This window comes from Sorghum bicolor, chromosome 4, assembly GCF_000003195.3.
Source record: "Sorghum bicolor cultivar BTx623 chromosome 4, Sorghum_bicolor_NCBIv3, whole genome shotgun sequence".
Taxonomy (NCBI): domain Eukaryota; kingdom Viridiplantae; phylum Streptophyta; class Magnoliopsida; order Poales; family Poaceae; genus Sorghum; species Sorghum bicolor.
The window spans coordinates 43,225,562-43,248,887 of NC_012873.2; positions in this window are offsets into that span (position 1 = coordinate 43,225,562).

Below are 23,326 nucleotides of genomic sequence, written 5' to 3' on the forward strand. Positions count from 1 at the left end.
CAATCAATGTCGGCTTGATCCGACGGCCCAGGTTCACTTGAGGGGACAATAAAACCAGACCCCCTGGCCCCTGGAGGAGACACCCCTTGATCATTATTCATTATTCATAGACAGAGCAAAAGCTAGGGTTTAGAGATGAGAGCTCTCCTCTCTTCTCTAAACTAGAGTAGATCTAGATAGTAGCGAGATGGAGAGCGAAGGAGGATTAGAGGAGAGGCCGGCCTGTCGGTTCTTCCTCCGGTTGTACTTCGCCATGATCAAGCTCTAATCAAGCTTGCTCATGGGATGACTCTGGTAATCTACTTCTAATTCATTATGCATTTACTAATCATGTATGTTCTGGTTCACAACTCTTTTGAGTACTTCTAATCTATAGGACCCTATAGGTTAGAGTTGTAGTATAGGTGCTTAGACCTAGATTACTTGTGGATATCCCCTGACTAGCTGGATCGTGTGGTAGGCCGCGTAGGTGACAGTTACGTTGGTCCCCTGTAGTCCACCTCTCGTTAGCAGGACGGGTAGGGTTTATCGGCCTATGGATAAGCATCCTTTGTGGTGTACTCTTATCACGTGGTTCGTCCCAGACATAGACATACCCCTTTGAAGTAGAGAAACCATAGTTATCCTCTCTATTCTGCTACCATCGCCCATATACTAGAATTGCTCTACTCTCTATTCCCATATTATCACTCACTGTTATCTTACCTTTAATATTGTTCTTATTCAATTCTACTATCTTTCCTATTTATACCTATCTATCTATCTTGGTTAAGTTAGAGCGTAGTTGGTTCTCCCGTTTCCCTGTGGATACGATAAAACCTTTAACCGGGTAAAAGCTTCAACGGTATCCGTGCGCTTGCGGATTATCTGTGTGCGTATAAATACCATAGTACACTCTAGTGCCACGCTGGGGATGACAACCTAGTATTCAAGTGGTGTTAGCAAGTGTCAACAAGCATTTTTGGCGCCGTTGCCGGGGAAACGGTTGCTGAGTTGACTACGAACTAGTTTAATCATTTTATAAAAAAAAATATAACAAAAAAAAATATTTTCCTTTTATCCTTTGCCTCATCTCTGCTAATCTTTCTTCTTATCTAATCCTTGATCTCTGGTCTATCATGAATTCAAACATGTCTATCTATGAATTTCATAGACCTACGGGCACACATCTCGAACCACCAAAATCTTCAAAGCCTATCATAGCATCTAGTTTTGAGATAGACCCCGAATACATAGAATTTATTCAAAAACAACCTTTCTCAGGAGAAGGTGAGGAAAACCCATACACACACCTAAGAGAGTTTTATCGAGTCTGTGACCTCCTTCGCATAGAAGGCATGTCCGATGAGACCCTTAAATGGAAGCTCTTTCCGTTCTCTTTAACGGGAAAAGCTAGACATTGGCATAAACTCAAAGTAGGGAGTGTTCATGGAGATTGGAAGGAGTTATATAGTAGTTTTCTTTCTAAATATTTTCCAATCTCCAAAGTGGTGGAACTTCGGCGTGAGATTCTTTCTTTTAGACAACTGGAAGAAGAATCTCTTGGCAAATCATGGGACCGCTTTATTAACCTTACTCTCACTGGCCCAAAACTTTCTATTCCAGAAGAAGTTCTTCTAATTCACTTTTTTGAGGGCCTTAGTAAGAAAGATAAGCAAACCCTTCATGCGGCCTCTAGAGGATGTTTCCACCACCTATCCTCTAGTGAAGCTTGGAATTTTATTGATTTAATGAGCGGAAAGTCTCCTAGCTTTTATATCCCTGAGAAAGAGAAAGAACCAGTTCCTAGACAAGAAGAAGAAGTTTCGATAGACAGATCACAACCACTTCAATCCCAAACTTTAGCTATCGATCCTAAACCATCAATACCCCAAAATTCTCCAAGGGAGGAAGGAATTCCGACCTTAAATCTTTTAGATGCTGATGGTTTAGACTTCTGGTTCTATAAGAGACCTTCAAGCAGGGATAATTCAAATCATTGCAATAATGTTTCTCTTAGAGAATGTCCTGGTTCCTATCATGAAGAATTCGAGGATGACATATCAAGTGAAGGAGAGCTAAGCCATATAGACAATTCTATCTACTCCCCTTCCATGTTCACAAGTTCTAAATCCATCCTTGACCTTAGAGATCCCTCTTATCCCTCTTCTTTTCAGTCTCATGATGATCCTAGCAATTCACCAAGACGACCAAACCATAGGAGTCATGAAGACCATAAGGATGGCATGTCAAGTAATGCCATAGAAGGAGAGCTAAGCCATATAGAAAATTCTAACACCTCCCCCATTTTGATCACAAGTTCTAAATGGCTAGAATGTGTAGAATGGATGGATAAGGAAGAAGCCTTAATAGGTTCTGACTTTGGCTCAATTTCAAATGGTGAGTTCTTGACTCCCTTTGAAGATGAGATTCATCCAACTACAGAAGAGGACATAGGTGAGACCAATCCAGGAGAAACTCCGAACATTCAGATTAGAGACGAAGATAACATTAATGAGCATGGAATTTATTTCATAGCCACTTCATTTACTCCATGCTCATATGCAACATCTTCCCAATCTATTGGTCTCTCCGACATCACCACACTTGAGATCTCCAACCCCCTCTTCCTTTCTATTTATAAAAACTTTAAAAGGACGGTTGTCGATGCATATGTCTATAATAAATATTGCAGATCTCGTTGAGTTGATCTAGATATAGGTTGGCGTCGGAGGGGAAACCACTTCGCCAACATAAACTGATGGTTTTCCAAGGACAAGCTTAGTGTCTTAAAATAAGCATTGATCAGATCGTAACATGAGCCTTTAATTATTTACAACATTACCTTGTGTATTGAGCATATAAGGATAATTGTAAAAAAAATATTCCTTCAGGTATTCTTGTCACTAACCTTTCTAAGATTGGAGCAACAAGATTGGATGAATGACAAGCACAAGGTATGTCCAACCAATCATCATACAACATTGAATTAAATTCATCCAAACTTGAATTTTGCAAAATTCAAGCTTGGGGGAGTACTTTACATAAAAACATCCTTTGCCATGTTGCTATGCTGGTTGTCCCTACCTTTGAGACATGCTCAATTTGTTAAATACTAATCACACTACTCCATCTCCACTTGAGTTGATCTCTATAAACGCTGTCATGCTACCTTTGTCTATTTACTAGCAAGTGTTGGTTTGGAAGTACTCGCCATACTTCCATTGGCATTTAAATTAAGCATGGTGCTTAGGTTAAATAGCCTTCCTTAACCTGATTAGACATGGAGTCTAGTTTGGTTATTGAACTAAAAAAACTGCTTGAGTAGATATTGGTATATTTTGTCGGACTAACCCCTGCAGAAAAACTTTCAATATCGATTTGGGAAGTCCTGAGATAAACTCACATCAGAGACGAAGAGAGTGACACATGAAGTTTAACAATTTGCACAAGAAGGACATAGCTCATTCATCATAGAGAGATGATCCATGGAGGGTGCCACAAACACGACGCACAACCGCTAAGAAAGGAAAGCTTCCACAAGATGATGCTGTACCATCACTCTTCGAGCAAGGTAACATCTTAAGGTACTTGACTATCACTTTTATAAGCTTCTCCTTGGTTCTGGCGTTCATATAAATAAAAGAGACAAACGTGTATGATTTACAACTCTAGATTAACCAACCCAACTGATTCAACATGTTTAGTCCTTTAATCCTTGTTCTTAGTACTACCTCCATGATCCCACACTCCTAATCATATGAGCTAAAATGTTACACATTCAATCATTGAGAGATATAAAGAAAAAGACATATACATAAATAGATTATATTTCCATAAGGTTGAGCGATCTGATCTGACAAATGTTATAAGTGCTACACTCATGAACTTATCATCCATCAACTTTGTCTTGCTCACTATGATTAAGGTTAGAGAAGAACAAATACACTTTTGGTTCTGTTGGTGTTTTCCACCAACAGGGCCCATGCACTTGATCTCTGCCTTGTCTCTATGAGCAGGTACACTACGAGCACAAACACACTGAGCAAGATACTGCTAACACCTTACTTCGAACTGCTGGGCAAACGAAGAACATGGGTGACACCGTATTAAAAGGTGCAGACGTCAAGGTCCGCACCTGAATCAAATGACTTACCTGAAGAATGAACACGAATTTAAGAATCAAGAAGACTAGCAGATGGAGGACATTCTAATCGCTGTCAGAATGCTGCTGACTTTCAAATACACCTCTGCCACCTGCTAGCTACATCAAGAGAAATTATGTCAAAACTCAGCTTGGGGGAGAGCACCCCTATTTATCTCGCTAAGTATTTCTACCTATCTTTATACTTATATTATATTAGAATATTAAAATACATAAACTATGAAAAACCAAATAAAGATTTTATGCTTATATATATATATATATCTTTTCTTAGTTTGCTAAATAAATAAATAAATAAATAAAGTTTGCTATGAATCTTAATAATAAAATTCTAGCATGGATATGATGAATAGTTGCTCTGCCTAAATTGCAAATTTAAAGTTCTCTCTCAAGTTTAGACATAACTGTTATAATTTAAAGCTTGCTCTAGATCTAAACTTGTGGGATGAAAACTTGATCTGAAATCTAAGTTGTTAACGGATATGATATGGGAAGGTTGAGCTGCTGTTTATCTATTCCTAGAGATGCTAGAATTCTGGAGAATCTTATCTTTGAAAAATCTTTAAAATGTTGCATGATGAGTTCCTGTATGATGAAAGTTTAAATTCCTACCACAGCCATATATACATGCTTGCTAGACTTTGAGCCACACATTTATTATTTACTGCTTATGAGCATTGAGTGTGGTCAAGCTGTGTAGACCCTTAGGAGCTTGTCATGTGGTTAAATCAAGATTCACTTGCACGTTCACTCATATATATGCTACTTCTACTCCGGAAGTACCATCCACATATATCCATCCATTTCCATCTCCAAAATCACCTAAAAATATTCTACTCCTAATTCGGGAGAGAATAGCCAAAAACATCTGTGTTTTTCCCTTGTGAAATAAATGCTCAAGTTATCTTGCTACTACCACTTGTTATATTATCTTAAAAAGATGAGTGCTCTGAAAAAAGAAGAAGAAAAAAAAGAGAGAGAAAAGAAAAAAAATAAACGAGGAAATAAAAAGGGGCAAGTGCCCGGAACCTCGAAAGAAAAGAAAAAGAGTGAGACGAGAGGTAAAAATGGACAAGTGTCCGACAGTAGAATTAGGGGTACAGGATACCCATCTGAGAGAAAAGAAAAAGAAGAGCATCTCATTCTCCTCATAAAGTTTCAAAAAGCAAGGAAGGTATGTATCCCCTCAAAAGAGCAAAAGTAGAATTAGACTTTCACCATTGTTATCACCATCATCACCATACACTATTCATTCGCCACACATGCACATCTTGATTTGGCTTATTGATTTGTTTCTTTGGATCCATGGTTTGACTATACAATAAATGTCTTGTAAGTATGTATACTTTATCTCCCACCTATGAGCTCCAGATATTAAAGCCTTATTAGAGTAGGGTGAGAGAGAAGGCAATGTCACTATGCCTTATACCACAAATACCACATATTTTGAGAGAAGGCATATACCATCACTGCCTTGGTAAGGATCCAGAAATACCACAAAAGAGAGATATGAGAGAGTCATACAAAGGAATCTCTGAGTTTTATTTGAAAATCTGCAAAAACTCCAGAGCTATAGCTGATCAAGAATAAGAGACATGGCACTTGGCTAGACTGTTCTATCTTTTAACTACTCAAGACAGAAGTGAAGGTTACAAGTCCCATGGTGAAAGGTAAAGTAAGTAAGTTTTAGTTCTTGACAGTTTACTCTAACTTAGAGATGAGATCTTATTTAAAAGCATGTGTACCGTTAAATTTTTAAGATATTGCAACAACTTCTGATCCATTGATGAGTCTATCCTTGCTCAGGGACGAGCAAGAGGTAAGCTTGGGGGAGTTTGTTGACGGTCCTTAAGTATCAAATTTAACTATCAAATAAACAAAGAAAAGGATCCAAATGAAATCAACATCAAGACTTAGGGTTTTATCTCACAGAATTCCAGAGTTTTGGTGTTTGTCTATTTCTGCAGGGGGTTATCAGAAAATATGAAAGAAAGGCCCACACGTCGGGATTACGTAAAGATATTAACGTGCTGCGCAATTATCTTACATCTAGAAGACTCCAGAAGCCACGAGACCGAAGCGGAGGCGAAACGGGGCCAGAGACAGGGCGCCCGCCCTGTCCTACTGGGCGCCCGCCCACCTCCTGTGGCCAATCACGCTCAATCTCGCGGATTATGCTCCACCGACCTAAAGGATCAAGAATAACCGTTCAATCAATGTCGGTTTGATCCGACGGCCCAGATTCACTTGAGGGGACTATAAAACCAGACCCCCTGGCCCCTGGAGGAGACACCCCTTGATCATTATTCATTATTCATAGACAGAGCAAAAGCTAGGGTTTAGAGATGAGAGCTCTCCTCTCTTCTCTAAACTAGAGTAGATCTAGATAGTAGCGAGATGGAGAGCGAAGGAGGATTAGAGGAGAGGCCGGCCTGTCGGTTCTTCCTCCGGTTGTACTTCGCCATGATCAAGCTCTAATCAAGCTTGCTCATGGGATGACTCTGGTAATCTACTTCTAATTCATTATGCATTTACTAATCATGTATGTTCTGGTTCACAACTCTTTTGAGTACTTCTAATCTATAGGACCCTATAGGTTAGAGTTGTAGTATAGGTGCTTAGACCTAGATTACTTGTGGATATCCCCTGACTAGCTGGATCGTGTGGTAGGCCGCGTAGGTGACAGTTACGTTGGTCCCCTGTAGTCCACCTCTCGTTAGCAGGACGGGTAGGGTTTATCGGCCTATGGATAAGCATCCTTTGTGGTGTACTCTTATCACGTGGTTCATCCCAGACATAGACATACCCCTTTGAAGTAGAGAAACCATAGTTATCCTCTCTATTCTGCTACCATCGCCCATATACTAGAATTGCTCTACTCTCTATTCCCATATTATCACTCACTGTTATCTTACCTTTAATATTGTTCTTATTCAATTCTACTATCTTTCCTATTTATACCTATCTATCTATCTTGGTTAAGTTAGAGCGTAGTTGGTTCTCCCGTTTCCCTGTGGATACGATAAAACCTTTAACCGGGTAAAAGCTTCAACGGTATCCGTGCGCTTGCGGATTATCTGTGTGCGTATAAATACCATAGTACACTCTAGTGCCACGCTGGGGATGACAACCTAGTATTCAAGTGGTGTTAGCAAGTGTCAACAGAGGAGGCACACCCAGGATGGACACCAGGAGTGGGCGCCCGCCCACCTACCAAGGGCGCCCGCCCTGCTCCCTCTTCCTCCTATAAATAGCCACCTTCTACCTCCATCCTCTCCACACAAGCACTCCAGAAAACCACACAAGTATCAGTTTCCAGAAAAAGCTCTTGTAGTGAAGAGAGAAGAGAGTAGAGAGAAAGAGAAGAGTGGGAAAGAAGTTGATAGAGAGTGAATACCACTTAGCAAGTAGTGATCCCTTTGTCTAAGCGGAAGTAAAAGTTGTTTAGGGGGAGGTTCTGCTAAAATAGAAAATTTATCTTGAACGACTAACCCCTGAACTATTGACATTCCAGACAGCTGACCACTAACGTTTTCTCTCATATTTTCCACTAGTTGTGTTTTTGCCAACTTTTGTTTACAAGATGTTTAAGAAGGTGAAGAATGCAGAGAAGGCTCTCAAGAACATTGGTACAAGGAGTTCAGCTCGACACTCCTCACAGCCATCAGAGATGAGCGTCGACCCGACACCCACACAAGCTCCATCATCTTCATCAAGTCAGCAAGTCAAGGTCCTTCTTAAGATAGGAGACCTAGGACTGAAGACCCGAAGAGAGAAGGAAGTCTATCAGCAGTTGAAGAACAAAGATTTCATTCACACCCCTACTATCGATCCAATCTTACTACAAGAAACAGGTATGGACACTGAATTTGACTTAATTTTCCAGATGTTAGGTTGGACAAATTTTTGGAATATAACTAAGCTGGGTTCTCGTCTTCTCACCCTCGAATTTCTTTGCACTTCACAATACTATGAGGGGGGAATTGTTTTTCGGATGTTCAAACAGGAAATTATGTTGTCTTGGAGAGAGCTGAGCGACCATCTTGGTTTCTCTTCAAGATGCATCCTGAACATTGACTCCGATTTACCTAACTTTGAGAGACACCAGTTTTGGAGAGAAATATCTAGATATAATTTTTATAGTCAAGCCCGAACCAGTGACATGGAACACCCTACTCTTAGGATGTTCCACAAATGGCTTGGGTACAATCTTTTCTATCGTGATGATATTAGGAAAGTAAGAGTAGGAGATTTACAACTTTTATATGCTGCTATTAATAAAGTACCCACTTCACCTGTTACACTTTTGGTTTCACATTGGCTTAGTATACCTAGTCTTCAGGGACCAGTAGGATGTACTTCACTTATCACTCGTCTAGCCTCTAACCTTCATTTACTAGAAAACTCATCGTTGGACTTCATAGAGGAATTAAGAATTTACCATGGCTATGACACATTTAGACAAGCTCGGATGTTAAAGAAAGAAGGGAATATAATGTATATGCTATATGATGATAGAGGCAAGATTCGGTTACCTAACCCGAACCTTGGCCTGTACGTTGTCCAAAATTTTTTGATTGAGATTGCAGCAACACCAGTGAAGCAGAGAGCTCCACAGCGAGTGGCATCTGAAAGGATGACCACCCATCGAGAACGCACCTGGTATGGAGCTGACCCTGGACTAGAAGAAGCAGCGCACCTGCATTATTGCGATTACAACCCTCGAGTCCTTCGAGACCCATGGGTTCGACATGCGCAACTACAAGAGCCAACAGAGGAGACATGGCCGGAGAGCCAAGATCACCAGTGGACAAACCCGCCTTTTCATACGGGCAGGTACTCCACTGATCCATATGGAGCTTCAGGATCCAGACCTCCGCCCCAATTTGATGCAGGACGATACTCCGACGCCTCCTACGCCTTCACGAATAACTACTATCAAGAGGCCGGTGCTTTCTTCACTCGCACCGACAACACCCTCCTCGACATCCAGAACACGCAAGCAGAACATGGAAGACTCCTGGAAGAGCAACAAAAATGGAACCAGGACCATGCTGCTGCAGTACAAGAGCTGAGACAAGATACAACAACAATGAACGACAACATCACAACTATGATGCGGTTCTGGAACATCGGGTAAGACTGACGTCAACATCCAGCTTGGGGGAGTTCCTCCCCAATTTATCAAGTAAGTTTTTATTTGCTCTTCTTATTTATTCTTTTCTATTTTAATATTTTATCTTAAAAAAAACTTAGAAAACTCAATAAATATTTTCTTGCTTCAATTTACTGCATTTTATAAACATGAAAACAAAATAAAAAGAGTGTGTAGATAAGTGTGCTTTATTTCCCTGCTAAGTTTAATCTCTAGAAAAATAAAAGACCAAAAAGATACATGATGGAAATAATGAACAGTTGCTCTGTTTGCTTATTTTCTAGTACCTAGCTTTTACATTAGAGTTCTTCCAGGAACTACTAAAACTGAAATTACTATCTTTGGGAAGCATAAAACTAAAGTCTAGTTAAGAGAAAGGCATAATATAAAGTTGAGATACTGTTTATCTTGTTCCTACTACACTAAGTTCTGGAGATTTATTTTGGAAACTTGCAAATCACATGATGAGTTCCTAGCACACCAAACTACCTACCACAACCATACTTCATATAACATCTTTTACTATATTTACATTGAGTTTGATCGAGCTGTGTAGACCCTTAGGAGCTTTTCATGTGGTTAAATTAAGATATTCACTTGCACACATCTACTACACCATCCATCACCATTCATTAAAATTGCTAAAAATATTATCACTCACTGTCCCAAATATTGTTAATCTCTCTCTCTAAAAAGATTCAATGCAGAAGAGGCATGGGTTATGCAAAAATATGCGAGGAAATAAAAAGGGGCAAGTGCCCGGAACCTCGAAAAAGAAAGAAAAAGAGTGAGACGAGAGGTAAAAATGGACAAGTGTCCGAAGTAGAATTAGGGGTACAAAGATGCCCACTAGAGCGGAAAAAATGGACAAGTGTCCGACAGTACAATTAGGGGTATCTACTACCCACCTGAAAAAAAAAGAGAGATAGCCCATGTTCTCCCAAAGCAAACATCAGAGAAGAGGAGAGATAGCAATATGAGGAGCAATGAGAAGTAAGTTTCATTATGACTTATACATTTTCACCATCACTATCATTTACTCCCCCACACATGCACATCTTGATTTAATTATATGCTGAGTTCTTTTGGATCCATAGCTCGATTAGACAACACATGTACGACCTGTTTTTCACTCCTATGAGCTCCACTTAAATATTCCATTAGCTATAGGTAAGTGACATTATGGTAAGGATCCACAAATACCACATATAGAGAGACTTGAGAGAATCATTGTTGGGAACTCTGAGTTTTATTTTGAAAACTTATGAAAAACTCTAGAACAAAGGTGAAGTATAGACAGGAGGAATAGTGCTTGACTTAATTATTTTGTCTTTTGATTACTTAAGACTTAAGTGCAGGTACTAAACTCTATAACACTTCACTCTAATCTGGAAGAATTTTATGCAAAAGCATGTGTGCCAGTCAGGAAAGAAAACATCGAAGCAACTTCTGATTCGTCTAAGTTTAGCTATTTGCTCAGGGACGAGCAAAGGGTAAGCTTGGGGAGTTTGTTGACGGTCCTTAAGTACTAAAATTAATAATCAAATAAACATGAAAAAGGATCAATATGAAACAAACATCTAGAATTAGGGTTTTATCTGACAGAATTCCACGAGCTTTGGTGTTTATCTATTTCTGCAGGGGGTTATCAGAGAATATGGAGAGAAGGCCCACATGTCATGTTTACAACGAGATAATTACATGCCGCGCAATTTTCCTCAATCTAGAAGGGTCCAGAAGCCACGGGAATGAACGAGAGCACGATCGGGCTCGGGGGCAGGGCGGCCGCCCACCCCCCTTGGGCGCCCGCCCAGGTCGGGAACCCAATCGGGACTCTGCTTCGGGACTACGCTCCACCGACCTAAAGGATAAATCTAAACCATACAATCTATGTCGGTTTGATCCAATGGCTCACGTTCACTTGAGGGGACTATAAAACCAAGGCCAAACCCCCCACCTAGAGGGAGGAGAAGAGAAGAAATCATTATTCAGAGGTAGCCATCAAAGTTAGGGTTTAGAGCTTCTCTCCCACAGAGAATTAGAATTAGCTACTCCCTAATCCTTCAAGTTTAGAGGTTTGATTAGATAGCAATTAGAGAAGTAGAGCACTACGCTCTGGATTCGGATCTTCGGTAATAAAGATTGGTATTATTCATATCTTTCTCTAATTCTTTGTTCTAATTGCATTATGTCTCTAATTATTATGTTCTTAGTTTGTTCTAGTTCTACATTTGATATATTTCTAATTGATAATGAGTTTATGTATAAGTTTGCAAAGCGCTTAGCTCTTGACGCGAGGGAGTTAGGTGATAGATCACATGTGAGCGTGGTGCTTAGATGTTATTTATCTGCAAATGTATCCTATTGGCCGGGTCGTGTGGTAGTTCGCGATAGTGACAGCTTCGTTGATTCTTATATAGTCCACCCTCCGTTGATAGGACAGGCAGAACCGGTATTGTGGAGTAAGTCATGCGATGCTCTGATTTACTTTATCAATGTTCCTTATACATGAATGAAGAGTTTTTTATGCTATATATGATCTTGTAGATAACTAGAGTAGATTATGACTTAGTAGTTAGTAGATAACTTAGAATCTATTCTCTACCTAATCCGACATCACCTACATATATGAGGAGTAGTCTATTTTCTAATCGCTGTGTTCTTTATCCCTTGAACTTATAATTCATTATCATTATCTTTATGGTTTACCCCCTGCTAAAGTAAGTGACTGTGTGACGAGTTTCTCATTAGTAATCATGTTCTTGCAAGTTTATCTTTAGTCTATGCCTTGATAGATTTTGCCCCCTTATTTTAATTTCATCCCCCGAGCAAAATTATAAATAACGATACCTGGAATACTTATCCTGGTGAAATGCTACAATGAGGTGTTTTATCTGTGTGCTTGCGGATAGAATAGATTATTTTCTAGAGAGCCTTTACATTTATAAATACCTTTGTACACTCTGGCACCATGCTGGGGATGACAACCTAGTATCTAAGTGGTGTTAGCTAGTGTCAACACATGGCTTTTGCCACCCACCACTTTAATCATGATGTGTTGGGTTATCTGATAAAGATGGTGGTGGTGCTGACCTACATTTGCTGCTGGTTGCCTCAGATTGCCATGTTTAGTGTTTGGTGAAAGAGAAAAGGAGAAAGCAAAAGAGAGGACAAGCACCAAAGTGGTTCCCATGGACCATGGGGACCCTTAATCATGCATTGTTACTCCCTATGCTAGCTTTGGCTGTTGGCATGTTCCCTAAAGCATCAAAGTGCTTAAAATAGCATCCTAAGCTAAAGTCACGAGCATTTGACCATCTCACCTCGAATTCTGGCTAGTGTGTTGAGCATGGGATCCTTTGACATCATCATTGGGAGATAGCAGGATGCCTGGTGGCACCAAGGCCAGGTCGGTCGACCTGCCTTTTGGACACCCTAGGTATCCAATGCCCCTCCTAGGATCCTGCTTCTAGCCAAAGTGGAGGGAGAGGTGGTGGACCCACAAAGCCAGGTCGGCCGACCTGGCAATGGTGGCCCCACCAGCTCACCGTTTCTCTAATCACTCTTCTCAAGTTTTATTATTTATATCTAAGTTATTTGGTCAAAATAAAAAATGCATTTTTTTAAGTAAGCATGCAATTGAAAAGCAAAATTTAAATGCAGAAAATAAATATGAGATAACTACTGACATACCTGGTCAGCGGAGGGCTCCATGTTTTAGGTCCATAGAGCAGGACCTCTCTATCGGGTTTCATTCTGTGGACGCCTCGGTTGGTCCCAGAGAAGGGGACCGTGCAGGCATCTCCTTCTCCCGCCATTCCTTTTTGGAATGTTCTGCTTGCTTGGCGGGTTCCTCCTTCTGTTTGGCATTTTTGGCCGACTTGCCTTTGTTGTACCTCCGGTGAGATTTGCCGCGATGTTTCTCCTCCGGTTTCGTGTAGTTCGGCTGCATGTTAGTTTTATAGCCATTGAAAGGACATTTGATCCTCTTACCTGCAAACTGTAGGTGGATCTGGTGAAACCCGACATAGATGATGGCGTTCACCGTGTTCAGGAATGGCCGTCCTAGGATGACGGGGATGTCGATGTTTGACCCCACATCGAGGATGACGAAATCAGAGGGGCATATTTATCTTGGATTTCAACCAAGATGTCCTTAGCGACTCCCTCTAGGATTTGAATGGTTTGGTCCGCCATCTGCAATCTCATAAAGTTTGGGAGCAAAGCGCCCCCTAACATATTTTCATAAATTACCTTGGACATGATGTTGACGCTTGATCCAAGGTCACAGAAGACATTATGGAAGATATCTCGAATTTGATGGTCGACAAGCCTGGGTCGTCCTTCTTTGTAATGAACGGGGGATCAAGGAGATATCTCGAATTTGAACGGATCAGAGTCTTACCATACCTCATGGAGACTATTTTAACGGACTTAAGCGGGTCCTTAGGTTTCCCTGGGATCCTACCTTGCTCATATGATAGGACAGCTGCAGCTAATTGAGCTAACTGTGTTTCTAACATTTTATTAAAGCTCCATTGATTCTTAATGGCAGAACTAAAGTTGTCCATTTTCTCACTAAGGCTTTCTAGGATCTTGTCATTAGCTACAATTCTCTTATTGATACTATCATTAATTTTAGTTTGGCCTAGCACAAGATCTTTAAGAAAAGGTTGGTTACCAAAGGAATTACCAGAATTATTATTGTAACCCATACCTTGGCATTGGTAGAAGGGGCGTGAACTCCATTGTTGTTGTTGGGGCCGGTTCCCGTTGTTGAAGTTGTTGTTGATGTAGTTCACCTCCTCCTGGGTCTCAGGGCAGTTATTGCCTAAGTGATCATCTCCTCCGCATACCTCGCACCATGGATCAGTTTCCACAGCACGAACAACAGTAGGGGTCTGGATGGCCTCAATTCCCTTTTTAGAGGAAGATTCCTCTATTTTCTTCATAAGGAGGTCCATCTTGGCAGAGAGCATGTCCACCTCATTGAGGGCGTGGACACCTCTCTTCTTGGGCTAGAGGCGCTCCTCATTCCATCCTTTGTTGATGACCATCTTTTCAATGAGGTCCTTGGCATCCTTAACATTTTTCTGCAAGAATGCCCCTCCAGCTGAGGCATCAAGGTGAATACAGGCCATGTCGGTCAGCTCGTGGTAGAAACCTTGAATAATGAGCTATTTGTCTATCCCATGCTTTAGGAATCGTCTCTAAACCGACTGTACTCATTGAGACGTTCTCATGCTTCAGGAATCATCTCGTCGGACTATTGCTGGAAGCTCGAAATCTTCCCACGCAGGGCACTGGTCTTGCCTGCTGGGAAGAACTTCTGGAGGAAAGCATTGGCACACTTGTCCCAAGTTGTCACTTAGCTCTTATTGGCAGAGAACCACGGCTTCGCCTACCCCAAGAGTGAAAATGGGAAAAGGCGAAGGCGGATGGTGTCCGCCGTGACATTCTTGACGGTGAAAGTGTTGCACACCTCCAAAAAGTGTTGAAGGTGGTCATTGGCATCCTCATGTGGCTTCCCACAGAATGGATTGGCTTCCACCATGTTGATCAGTGCAGGCTTGAGCACAAAGGTCACACCGTCCAAGTTCAGGTTCGGGCCCGTAGCGACAAAGTCAGCTAACGGGGACGAGAACTCAGTGATGTCTTCTGGGCCAAGACTACCTCAACAACTGGTGTGGGACTGAGGAACCTGACGGCATCTAGTTCTCCTCAACAATTGCTCAGGATCTTCAACGAATTTTGACGGCAATTGAAAACTGCTCATGCACTGTCTAGATTCACAATAACGTGAAACAAGACAAGTGAAGGGTAAGCCCCTAACACAAATGGATATTAGATTTTAGAGTAGAACACGGATTCCAATTTATTAGAGATTCCTAGTATGATGCTTCTCTAGCAACGGCGCCAAAAATGCTTGTTGGCAAATCTTAACGCACACCGGCTAGAGTAAGATGTGACAAGTACCTAGAAATGGTTGCGCCTAACCAGCACTACTTAAATGCAAGCCTAAGCTGTTACTAGGATAGGTTGTCAGGCTACCCTGAGCAACGGCTCTAGAAATGCTAAGTAACGCTAAAGGTATTGCTTTATTGTGACACCATAATTACATGGGAATATGACCATATTGCCATATATTGTGTTACATTGCATCAAATAAGTATTGCAACGTATCAAATTTGGTGGCTAGAGTCACAATTGCCATGTTCATATGCTAGTGGCAATAAAGGATAATGCAACGAATCATTGTTCGAGGTAATAGGAGGAAAATGCAAGGAATCAATGTTGGTGGTGATAGGTGGATAATGCAACAAATAATTGTTAATGGGGTAATAGATGAAAAATACAATGATTTTTACTATTTTGGTACAGAGGTGGATTAGAAAGAAGATTATATCACTGTAAAATAGTCTATATATGCTAGGAAGGTTTTGGGGTATTTTGGAATGTCGCAGGTACAGAGGCCAGGGCATTTAATGCTTTTGCCATGCTCCCACCTAACCTGACAGTCACGGGAAACGTGATGGGGGAACAAGCACCCGTCAAATCTCACCTTTTTCACCTTTATCCCCCAGGATTGTTAAAGGTACGATTCGGTGTAGTGCTGCAGGTGTAATATCCCATCGCGACACCCCTCGAGACGCCCAAAGTCAGCGCTCCACTCAGCAAAGCCGCTGAGAACCTGCTGATCTTTCGCCACCCAGACATCATAGTCTGGGTTAGGAACGGGGTCCTTAGCGTCATCGTCGCCCTTGGTGACAAGAAACTCCAATGGAGGAATGGCCGAGGACCTGATGAAGCAGTTTTGATAAACTAGCAAATATGCACATGCAATACGCATGTCGTATTTGTATTGGATGTTCCTTGATTTTATTTCCACACCATGTTATAGTTGTTGTTCATTCCACTAGTACAGAGGCATACTATACAGGCGGTTGGTAATCTATTTTTACTGGTATTTTCCAGCACTGCCTGCACTGGAGGCTAGTAGAAATAGGCCAATTCCACAGGCGTTTCCCTATATATATATATATAATATACCCTAGCGGTGACGCAAGATGTACCAAGGGTAACTCTACAAGCGCACATGTACCGCTGTAGCACTTCAACCGTGGTGAGTATCCGCGGTGTCGTAATTTATAGTTCGCTCACGGGAAGTGAACTAAGACTCTCTAATAAATATATGGATGGATATCCGTGGTTTATGTCTACTCAATCTAAGTTCACTAGTGCTAACAGGGGGTAAGAGTAGCAAGATAGAACAATAGATAAGTCAGATAAAGGTAAGTAAATATAACTGGTAGCGAGCTAGCTAGGTGGGAGGACAACGAGTGAGTAAGAACTCCTATGTATCTAACTCTACTTCTGTGTTCTAATCCTAATCAATGTAAATGACTCAACTAGACTAGTATCCAAACAGTCTTGTGTGGTGGAAGTCGATTGCAATAGGAGGACGAAACTCCTATCAAAGCAGACTTTTGACTTATGGGCGCCTACAGACCGTACCCGATGGGAAGGAGAGGTCTGTCACGCTTCACCGCCGTCCGCTAATACGTTTGATACAGTGGTATCCACTAATAAGCACTAGCCTAAGCACCTCGCTTACACTAGTCTTATAACTTCAACTATCACGTAAATAGCCAAAGCCCCTAATGGTAGTGAAACACACACATGCACGAAGCAATACTCAAAGTAAAGACTTGAAGTAAATACTTATTAAAGTAAAGAAAGACTATATTGATATAAAGAATGTAATATAAGAGAAAAGGTACAAGAGCTATACCAGACTCTCCAGAAGACAGCTTCGAAGACCTGAGCTTCGCTAGACTCGACTCTAACTCCCACTCTAGACTAGACTACACTATACTTGATCTCCCAAGTGTGATTTGGAAATGAAATATGGAGATGAGAGATGGAAGATGTCTTGGGAAGGTGGAGGACCACTCCTTATATAGGGGTGAGAGAGGGGATGCCACGTCAGCGATCTGCGTGCTCCTTCCTTCTCCAACATTAGATGCACCGACCTCCCAACCGCTTAGATGGACGGTTGGGGCATTACCACACATGGTAAATGTGAGTAAGATCGGTGGGAGTGAACCGACTCCAGATGAGGCCCACTTGTAGGCCGGCCGACCTACCATCTGGATGACAGTGGGTCCCACTGACCTTCTCGAAGGTCCTTAGGTCGGTGGGAGGCTGGGCCAGGTGGCATGACCCAATTGGTCGGTCGGCCAACCGACCTTTGGGGCCCCTAGCCCACCACTAGCCTCCTGGTGGTGTCCCCACTTGTCATATATAATGTTGTCCAAAGTTGAGTCTAGTTGCACACTTGCTTGCTTCCTTGTGGGCCCAATGATCCATGTGCTAAGTGTTTGAACCGTTGAGGGCAAGCACACTTGGATCCAAGGGTTGGGATTGACTCCTTGGTGTATGCCATGGCTCATGCCATGGAGGGGAGCCCCTGGTGGGCCCAAACCATGGTCGGCCGACTGAGGTTATGGGGCCCACAGGGCTCATTTACTTCTTCCCTACATTGAACAAGCTAAGAGTACAAGTGGAACTTTATTAGTGATAAATATGTTCATATGATGCTTATCTTCCTTCAATCGAGGACTGTTGATGGGCTTTTGAGTATATAGAACTGTGTCTTATTTCCCGTCAACAAGATCCCCCAAGCTTAACCTTTGCTCGTCCTGAGCAAACAATCAAGACCTGGTTCAATTGGATCAGTTATTATCATTAAGTTAACATCTTAATAGTACTAAGTGCACAACAAAGAACTTCTCCTTGAATGGAAAACTTAGCAATGCTAACACACCAATGTTTCTTTAGCATCCCATGGGGCTTATAGCATTAAATCAGTCTTGGGATGTTGAGAGATAGAACAGCTTTGACTAGACATCTACTTTTCTCAGTTTTTAGCAAGTTTCATGCCAGAGGTTTTTGCTATGTTTTTCAAAAGAAACCTTAATGTTCCTCATATGGTTTCTCTCAAGTCACTCAAGTGGTGTTGTAAGTGCAATCAAGCCCATTGTGGGTTTTGGTGTTGATGACCACCGAATTAGGGAACTAATGATCTTTAGTGAGATGACAAGCAGGGAACTAAGAATGGAGGATGTTAAACAGTTTGATGGGTCCCCAATCCAAATTAAAAAGGCTTTTCAAAGAGGTTTCATGTAAGTTTTATCTTTGTTTCTATTTATTCCTTGAGTATAGGAAAAGCCGTACTATCAAGAGGGACTCCAGGTTTGTTGATCAAATGTCGAACCAAATGCTCAAATCTTCTGTTTCATTCTCAACCCTCAGTCAAATCAGTTGTGCTCTCTCTATGTTATCCTGACTGGTTTGACTAGGGCGGCAGTGCTGCCCTTGAGGGTGGCAGTGCCGCCCTCCTTCTGGCCGTTGGAAGACAGGGGTATATATACCCCTCCTACTTGACCACAACGGTCATCTGAGCCATTTACTTCGTCTTCCTTCATCCTAACCATTACAGAACACCAGTGCTCACTTCTCTCTCTCTCTTCCATTGTTGCTTCTCAAGCTCTCAAGCAAATCCATCTTTCCCACCATCAATTCTTGAGAGAAAAGGTTGCAAACTTCGATTAGAGAGGAGATCCACTGTTTCCCAAAGTCTAAGAGCATTTGGTTCACGTTTGGTCGGCATCCCTAGAGTTTGTTACTCTTGGAGCTTGCTCCTAGCTGGCTAGGCGTTGCCCTAGAGCTTGCCAAACTTGTGTGGCAGCCTAGGGAAGTCTGTAACCTCGACTTGAAGCTAATAAATCACCCCTTCCTCAAGAGGTAACACTCTTGCGGAAGAACGAGGGAAGGACAAGCCTTTGTGGCGAGTCGGTCCTTGTGTGGGCACCTCAACAACGTGGAGTAAGTGCAGCCTTGTGTGGCGTCCGCTGAACCACGGGGTAAATCTTCGTGTGCTATTTATGTTCTCTACTTACTTGTGTTATTGAGTTGTTCTAGGGTTTGAGCTCGATCTACTGTGCAACATATCTTCTGCAGGTTTGTGTGTTGGTTCTAGTGTTTACTAACTTGTAGGGAGCTAGGAAATTTACATGATCTATGTTTCACAAAGTCTTTCTTGTTTGCTATCTTTAGCTTTTTGTCAAGTGGCCGGCATTGCCGCCCTGACCAGTGAATCTGATAGTAAGTGAAGTTTTTGAGTTGTCAGGCCTATTCACCCCCCTCTAGGCCATCCTAGACTGCCAGAGATCATACAAGTGGTATCAGAGCAGGTTACTTCAGTTACGCTTCACGGCGTGAAGTATGGAAGTCGGAGGAGGTTCTAGAGCTACTCATGAGCCAAAAGGTGGTGATGTGCTTGTTGAAGATGCTAGCAGCAGTAGTGATATGTCTCTTTTGACAGCAAGTAACACCACCCTCAAGGATGACAAGACCACTAATGTAGAAAGAACGAAAGAAAGAAAGAAAGAAAGAGAGAAGAGCAAGAAGAGAAGCTAAAAGAAAAGCAAAAGAAGAACAGAAAAGCTCGATGAAAAGATGAAGAGAAAGGAAGAAAGAAGGCGTATACGTGATGAAAGAGCCAAGAGAAGAGCAGCAAGAACAAAGAAAGAGGAGATAAAGGCATATCATGTATCATCAAGTGAACTATCATCTAGTTCGGATGATGGCGATGATGATGCCTCTTATAACATCACCAAGAAGGACAAGAAGGGCAGCAAGAAGAACTTGGACAATGGCAAAAAGAATTTTTTAGCTATATCCTTTAACTATTCTTATTTAACTAACCGTGATAAGAAGTCCTACATCAATGTGCCCGTGGGAAACTTACCTCATTTCGATGGGACTAACTTTGCCAAGTGGAAACACTTGATGAGGGCCTATCTTATTGCTCTTCACCCCGGACTTTGGGAGATTGTGTGCAGTGGATTACAGCCACCCGAAGACTCGGAGCATCCAACCAATGATGAGTTAGCTGCTGTTCATCTCAATGGTCAAGCCACAAGCATCCTTCTCAGTGCCTGGGATGGAAATGAATACAACCGAGTGATGAATGTTGATGTAGCAAAACAGATTTGGGATACTTTGCATCTTGCACATGAAGGTGTTGACAAAGTAAGAAGAGCAAAGATTGATTTGTTGATGGCAAAGCTCAATAGATTTGTGATAGTTGATGATGAAGGGCCACAAGAAATGTTTGATAGGCTAATGGCACTAGTTGGAAAGATTAGAGGCTATGGTAGTGATGAGCTAGATGATCACAAGGTAGTGAAGGTCATGCTAGAGACATACTCTCCAAGAAATGAGACCGTAGTGACATTAATTAGAGATAAGAAGAAGTTTGAGCACTTCACACCAAATGATGTGCTTGGTAGATTGTTAACCTTTGACATGGAAAGAGAAGAAGCAAATGAAAGAAGAAGGCTAGTGGAGCTACAAGCCAAGTTGGAAGGCATGAAAGTCAAGGATCTAGCTCTCAAGGCAAAGAAATCAAATCAACAAGGCAGCTGCAGCAAATCCAAAAACAGCAAGCAATCACCAACAATCAAGCCCAAGAAAGCAAAGCAAGTGCAAGAAAATGATCCAACCTCTTCCTCCTCAAGTGAAGATGAAAGTGATGGTGATGAATATGAGAAGATCAGTGATGTTGCTTTCTTCATGAGGAAGTACCACAAGGGATTGAAAAAGCAAGGGTATAAAGTTGTACCAAGGAGGTTCTCCAACAAGAAAAAGAGAATGTGCTTTGGATGTGGCAACACCGAACATCTAATTGCAGCTTGCGCACTGGAAAGTAAATAGAGCACTCACAAACACATCAAGAAGGAAGGAAAATATGAAGGCAAGAAGAACTACAAGAGAAGTGGAGAGGCACACATTGGTCATGAGTGGGATTCAACTCAAGAGACCTCAAGTGATGAAGATGAGAAGATTGCTACCATGGCTGTCCTCAAGATGTCCTCTTCACCAAGGCTCTTCAATAACATGACTGATGATGATGATGATAATCCCTCTCCCACTTGCCTCATGGCAAAAGACAAGAAGGTGAAATCAAAATCTACCATTCTATCGCTGCCTCACAATGTCTCAAGTAGTGATCTTAGTGATTCGTCTAGTGATGATGATGTCTCTAGTGATGAAGAAATAGATAACATTACAAAAAATTTGGATCCTAAGACTAAACTCTTTATCACCAAGCTATTAGAGGAATTAGATGGTGTTCATGCTGAGCTTGATGCTAGGGATAATGATCTTGATACACAAGAAAAGATCTATGTGTCTTGCAAAGAAGCACTTGCGGTAGAGAGAAGTGAGGTGGCTGACCTAAAGAAATCCTTATCAAAAGAAAAGGAAAACCATGCTCTCACAAAGAAGGAAAATATTGCTCTCCTTGAAAAGTATTGTGCCTTAGATAAAAAGCACAAAGAAAGGAGCTGCAATATGACCTTCTTCGAGAGAGCCACTCACAGCTCTCTAGTGCAAAGAATATCTCTAACTTCTCTAGTATTAAAGGTTGTGGTAAATGCTATAATCTTTATTTGAATATGTATTTCACTAACCTTGCAAACATGGAGGTTATGAGAAAAGAAATCACTAGATTAAATGATCTGCTGAAGACAAAGTGTGAAGGTGCAGCAAGTGGCAAGGAAAATCAACCAAGGAAGTCATCATACAAGGATGGAAGACATCCACACATCAAAGATGGGCTAGGACATATCAAAGGTGGAAAGTACAATGGAAGAAAGATAATCAATGGCTATGAATGTGTCAAATTCATCAGTAAAGGTAAATTTGGTACAAAATAGCCTGCACAGAAGGTGGCACACAAGTCTCCACGAGCAGCACAGCCAGCCAAGGCGGGCAGTGCCATTATGATGGGAGGCAGTGCCGCCCCCCACAGAAAAGGGAAGGCTACCAACCTTATCTCTGAATAGATAAAGCCAAATAAGAAGGTGTATCAGCCAAAGAAAAAACCCCAGGATATAAAGAAAACCATTTGGGGAACACCAAACAAGTTCTCTCATCAACCAGGAGCATCAGCACAAAGGCAAAGTTTGAGTTCTTGTTTTGTGTTAAAGAACAACAGCAATGGAGCAGTGGTTGCCAAATATATTGGCAGTGACAGAAACATTTATATTAATACCTCAATTTGGGTACCTAAGTTTCTTGTAACTAACATGCAAGGCCCCAAGAATGTTTGGGGGCCTAAACCAAGAAACTAAATTTGTTTTGTAGGCATACTCCTCCGGTGGGTCAAGTTGGGTGCTTGACAGCGGCTGTACAAATCACATGACCGGAGAAAAGAGTATGTTCTCATCATATTCCCCAACTACAAATTCAAATGAGACAATCATATTTGGTGACAATTCTAAGGGGGAAGTGATTGGCCTTGGTAAGGTAGCTATTACACTTGATCATTCAATCTCAAATGTCTTACATGTAAAGTTGTTAGGATACAATTTGTTATCAGTGTCACAATTGTGTGCAGCTGGTTACAATTGTCTCTTTACGGATAAGGGTGTGGAAGTCTCTAGGAGGGAGGAGTCCTCTATTGTATTTACAAGTCATTTGAAGGGCAAACTTTACCTAGTTGATTTCAACAAAAGTAAAGGAAAGCTTGAGACTTGTTTAGTGGCAAAATCTAGCAAGGGCTGGTTGTGGCATCGCCGACTAGCTCATGTCGGGATGAGGAACTTGGCCAAACTCCTAAAAGACAACCACATTCTTGGACTAACCATTGTTGAATTTGAAAAAGACAGAATATGCAGTGCTTGCCAAGCCGGAAAACAAGTAGGCGTACCACACCCACCAAAGAGTATCATGACCACTACACAACCTTTGGAGTTGATTCACTTGGATTTCTTTGGACTTGTCGCTTACCTAAGTCTCGGGGGTAACAAGTATGGCTTAGTAATTGTTGATGATTATTCACATTTCACTTTGGTGTTCTTTGTGTATGATAAGTCACAGGTACAAGAAAAGGTGAAGATCTTTGTGAGGGGAGCACAAAAGGAACTCGGTCTCCCTATCAAGAAAATGAGAAGTGA